We start from the raw sequence: 5,364 nt of genomic DNA on the forward strand, positions 1-5,364 counted from the left end.
GTAACTAAGTAGTACTCTATTTTAATGCTACATTTACTGGATCTTGAGTAACTCATGGTACCTCCAGACTGTTACTGTTCTGCAGGAGGGATTTCAAGCACATTCCAAAACTTTGGGTTTGTGCAATTAAAATAGATTTAAGTGCTCTGTTGGCCTACTGCAACGAATTCACTTCAAAAGCAACAACAGACTTTTTGTGGTTTGGAAAATGATGGGGAAATGTATTGGAAAGTGTGGGGTGAAGAAATGATTAACAGAGGGATGTGTAAACACCCTGCAAGCAAATCAGAATGGAATGCTCATTGTCATAAGTAACCGCCGTGTAAAGAAATCAGAATTAATTCTTCATAAAGACAGGAGACGATCTAACCTCCATGTAAGCTTTGTGCAAGCAAAACAGGATGAATCCTCAATAAACAGATTGTCTGGAGCCGCCCTTATTTTCAACCAATACTCAGACACAGGGATATTTGACATCAAGAGGGAGAAGAAAAATGGAAGCTTCTAGAAATAGCCTGGTTCAACATGACATGACACTCTGTAAGGATTTGTGCGGGTGGGGGGGGGTTGTGTGCGCATCTATCCATCTCTCTGAATTTTATTCTGGGATTTGTGGGACCAAAATAACATGGCAGCATCATTGGCAGGGCAGATAGCGAACTTTGTCCCTCTCTTTCCTTCTCTCTTCTTCCTCCCTCTTCCCCTCACCCACTTTCATTCATTCACATGCAGAGAACACCCCCGCCCTCTCACTCCTGTCCTCCCACAGCTCCCACAACCGCCACCACCTTTACATCATGCTCGAGTCACCATGGAAACCATAACACAAGCAGCTGGCTGCTGTGCTGAGGATGCCAAGAATTCTCAGAGAAAAGTCATTGGCAGTAAGGCAGCAGCAGCAGCAGCAGCAAAAGGGCATGAGACCTTCCTGGAAGAGGACTTATTTTCTACCCTTTCAGAGATGCTGCTGGATTTAAAGAGGCGACGTCAGTGAGCAAGGAAAAGCAAAGTTCAGATGAGTGACACCCAAACCTTCTCCAGTATATGAGGATTACATTGAATGGCTCTCCATCTCTTGGTGAAAAAGAGTTTTTTATAATAGGGCTGCCACATTTTGGGGGGTTCCCAGGTGGGGTCTTGATATTGCAAGTAGGTCATTCAGACAACAGCAGCTAGTCTGGTTGAGGAGAGCCACAGCAATATCCTACTGCCAGGAGCATCACTACAGCTAACCAACAAGATGAGGGCAAGGGGACAGTATGTAATGTACAGCCCCAACCTCACCCCTGCCTCAACCGTCGCCAGCTTCACTGCCCCAGTAAGCATCAGTGAAGCTGCTGCCAGGAGGCTATTGTGGCAGTTCTACCCCACTGTGCAAGCTGATCCTGCATTTAATCATTACAAACAGATTGTTGGCAACAGGTTGTTTTGTTTTAAACTTATTTCAGTGTTCCTGGAAAGGGTACATCCAGTTAAACTGGGGGGGGGGGGTGGAATACGAGGTAGCATTTTTATGCCAATGACGTCATGTGGCTGCTGCAAAGAATAATTGCAGGCAAGAGGAGCAGTCATCCCACAATAAACACCTGTCCAGAAGTACCTTTTATTTCACCAGCATCTATTCTTAGAGGCCTCCTTCTATGTCTGGGCGGTCCAACTTTTCATACCAATTGGGCTGCAATAGTACTTCAACATGGAACCTACGGATGACACATTGCCTTGTCGCATACGAGGGGGGAGCGAGGCCAAAATTTGATGCTGCCCCCAGCCTTCATGCTGCCTTCCCAAAGCTGGCTAAGCTTTAGGAAGGAGGCGCAAGGCTCCTAGATCCGTCCCACCTCCTTCCCAAAGATGGGAAAGTGCTAACTAGGCTTTGAGAAGGAGGCACAAGGGCTCCAGAACCCTGTCAGAACCCTCACACCCCTTTCCCAAAGTTGAATTCAAGGCCTCCTTACTCGGCTTTGGAAAGACAGTGCAAGGGCTTGGGAGAGGTATCAAATGTTGATGAAGGCCTCCAAAAAAAGGCCTTACGGGCTGTATGTGTCCCTTGGACCACGTGTTGGGCCGCCTTGCTCTATGGGTTTGATATGAAAGTTTACTATATCCAGCACAGTTTCTGTTACTGGTTATTGACTTTCTAAAGAGTAACAGTGAGTCTGAACTCTTGCCAGATAACAACTACTGGTAATACAGGTCAGCCATAGGAAAGCACCTCTACTTAACAACAACAAGCAAACTAAAGAGCTGTTAGATACTCAAAGGGAACCAAGAACTGTATTCTTAAACTGCCAGCCAACAGCCATCCAAAACTACTAGGTTACACAGATGCTGCCCGGGAATAGACCACTAAAGCAAATAGAAGGAGTGTCAGAGTCAAGGAAAGTCTGGTTTTCGAGGGTTAGTAGGTTTCCTGTGCTAGAACCCCAAATCAACTTTAATTTTGCTACCTGAGCTTAACCACGTGTGTTGAAATCCTACCTCAAAATAACAACAGTCAGGAATTACTCTCTCTTTCTTTCAAAAGTTTTTGCTTTACCCCACTATTTTGAGAACTTTTATACTTTAATACTTTAAGTAGTTACTGTTCATAGGCTGCATGTTCCTCCTCCCTTGTGATGAAGCAATTCAAAGGAGAATATCATAGCAACATGCCTGTTACCCATCCCTGTTCAATGGAAAGATCCCAGACATTGTGGGCTGTTGGGAGTATTGTGATAATGCAGTAGGTGTGGCACACTTTTTGCTCATGCAGAATTACGTTTATGGCTCACCTCAGTCAGCTTTCTGCATGACTCGAACCTTGCTTTCTGCTTTCCCAGAACTTGACAGCTGGATCATCCCCTAATGCACAGATATGTGGATTTTGCTTTTGCTGCTGCTGCCCGACGTTACTTCCCAAATGTCTCTCACTCATTGCCATTAGTTAATTAGAAGATTTCATGCAATCTAATAAGAGTGGCTGTTAGGCAAAGCACGTCTCAAAACTGCCTCGGATAGAAAATGTCAGGTGTTGCCTTGCCAGCTCTGTACTGTATAAAACTCTTGCATTCTGTTCATTCTGCTTGTGGTATGCTCTTAATATACAAAGTAAAAAATCAAATATTCTGACAAAAGCATCTTGCCCACCCATCAGACACTTATTCACAGCACATTTGCATTTAAATGTTAATTTTTTAATTCAAACAATTTATAAAATCAAGCTGTGCTGTACAGTGTTTGACTGTGTCCTCTAAGATCACCATTCTCCTTGAAGGTCTGAAGACACATCACAATGATGCCACTCTCTTTACTGGTCCTTATTGTCATTCAAGCTGCTGCAGATGACCCTCTTGACTTTGGCTGATCAGGAAACCAAGCCGTTCTCTGTCCAAACAGGACTTTGGCATAATAGTGAACCACACATTTGTGATTTCCAGGAATGCCTATGCTCATCTGCAAAACCACTAATTATCTCAGAGTGCAATGCTACTCCTGAGCATGGCATACTTTTGAGAGGCTAGTCCACCTTTTTTCCCTCTGTCTGCAAGGGTTCTCACTCCTAATAGATGCTATAGTGGCCTGCCTCCCCTTTTTCTGGGACCACCTATAAGAATTATGTTAATTAGAAAGCATAGATTAGGCAGTTGTGATTGCTGGAGAATGAAGTGACCATAATGGTTGAACTATATTCTGGAAGTCATTACAATGAATATATTACTTATCCCCTCTGAGAATGTAATTAAAGGCCTTTCAGCTTGCTTTCTGATAAAGCAGAGAGAGGCATAAGGAGACAGAGTGGATTTAATTAATACTGGGCTTTATAGTAAATCACTATTTTCAACTTAATTAATGAGTATTGTGGATACAGTATGGCTGACAATCAAACAAGAGGTACTGTATACAGTTAATCAGCACCTTTCACAAATGCGCACACACTCACTTCACTTTTATTTGCCCATTTTGTGCACTTGTGGCACAACTCAGGTCATAGCTGGCCTCTCTCTGTGGTCTATTGGGGTGGCTTTTGATGAAACCACCGAGACTGAGGTCAGATAGAGAAGCAACCAAGTGTGACTGCAAAAGGTTTGATGTGTAGCCCTGCACAACCTCACCATGCCAGAACCAAAACACTACATGTGAAGCATGTACCCTACCACTTAGGTGCTGCCTCCACCCCACCCCACAAGGTGTCGTTTTTGAGCATTGTTGCACAAAGTGAAACTAATGCAAAGATACCCTTGTAAGATCTGCAAGTCCTGTTCATACTAGCTACAATTAAAAGCTCCTCCTACCCCCTCCCTCTTTGCCCCTATTGGGTAACTGACTTCTTATTAAATTAGTGTTAAGTGAGTGAACAGAGGTTACTGTGTTTGCAAGGTCCCTGCCTAGACACTGAATTCACACTTTTAAATGCTCTGAGTGACTAAATAAGCTTGGAGAAACGGGACCTTTTGTACTTATGCCAATCTTCTTTTCCATCCTACACACACAGACTGAAGCTAGCAGGATCCTAATTTTAAAACAATTTTGTTCCATATTTAGGGGATTCAGTTATCTGTGTAAGCATTAGTAACAAAACAAAAATCTTGATATCTATGTAATTAAAATACTATCTTAATATTTCATTAACATAGGCAAGATTATGTCCCTTCCTGCTTCCTCGCTCTGCAATTTTCCATAGACAGAAGTAGCTGGAATATTGCATGGTGCCATGTCTATTCAGAAGAAACACTGTGACCTACGCATCTGCCCCTGACCTTTAGTTGGATCAATAAAACTACAAATTGGTCTTTTCTTATCCTTGGCACTTTAGTAATAAAATCCCCATTGAAATGAAATGAGGCTCTGAACTTTATCTCTTTGTGTTGTTGTGAAGATACCTGGGAGGTGGGGAAGGAGACTGACGGTGATTCAGGCAGTAAGCTGAAGGGTCCTCCCCTACTCACAGCAACTCCGCAGTTTATATTCGGTCCCTATAGGACATCATTATCAGCTTTGTATCCACACAGCTTGCCAGCATTTCCAGAACTGAAAAGGGGGGGGGGGGGGAGAGAGATGCAGCTCAGTTCCTTTCTACAGCATTGTCTTCATTCTCTTTAATCCTCTTTTCTGAGGTTTTTTGGTCCCTGTTGGGGCAACAAGATTGAGGTTATTTTGAAAACCGAGTTCTATTTTCTCCATAAAGAGGATGCAGAGCTTTAGCATCATCAGAAATAAAAATGAAAAATACTGTTAGCATTTTTGGTATGCCATGATGATGATGATGGCGATGATGATGATTTATTACATATATCCCACCCATCTGACTGGGTTGCCCCAACCATACTGGGCAGCTTCCAACATAATATAAAAACTCAGTGATACATCAAACATTAAAAACTTCCC

General features: G+C 43.1%; 1 long non-coding RNA gene across 1 annotated transcript; it reads left to right on the forward strand.

Annotated features, from left to right (window-relative positions):
- The first annotated feature begins 848 nt into the window (after window positions 1-848).
- On the forward strand, window positions 849-4,817 carry LOC310676007. Its single transcript, XR_014510344.1, has 2 exons — window positions 849-1,078; window positions 4,614-4,817. It is a non-coding gene; the product is annotated as an uncharacterized lncRNA (long non-coding RNA).
- Window positions 4,818-5,364: the final 547 nt, after the last annotated feature.

Source organism: Podarcis tiliguerta, assembly GCF_965153285.1.
Source record: "Podarcis tiliguerta genome assembly, chromosome: 4".
Lineage (NCBI taxonomy): Eukaryota > Metazoa > Chordata > Lepidosauria > Squamata > Lacertidae > Podarcis > Podarcis tiliguerta.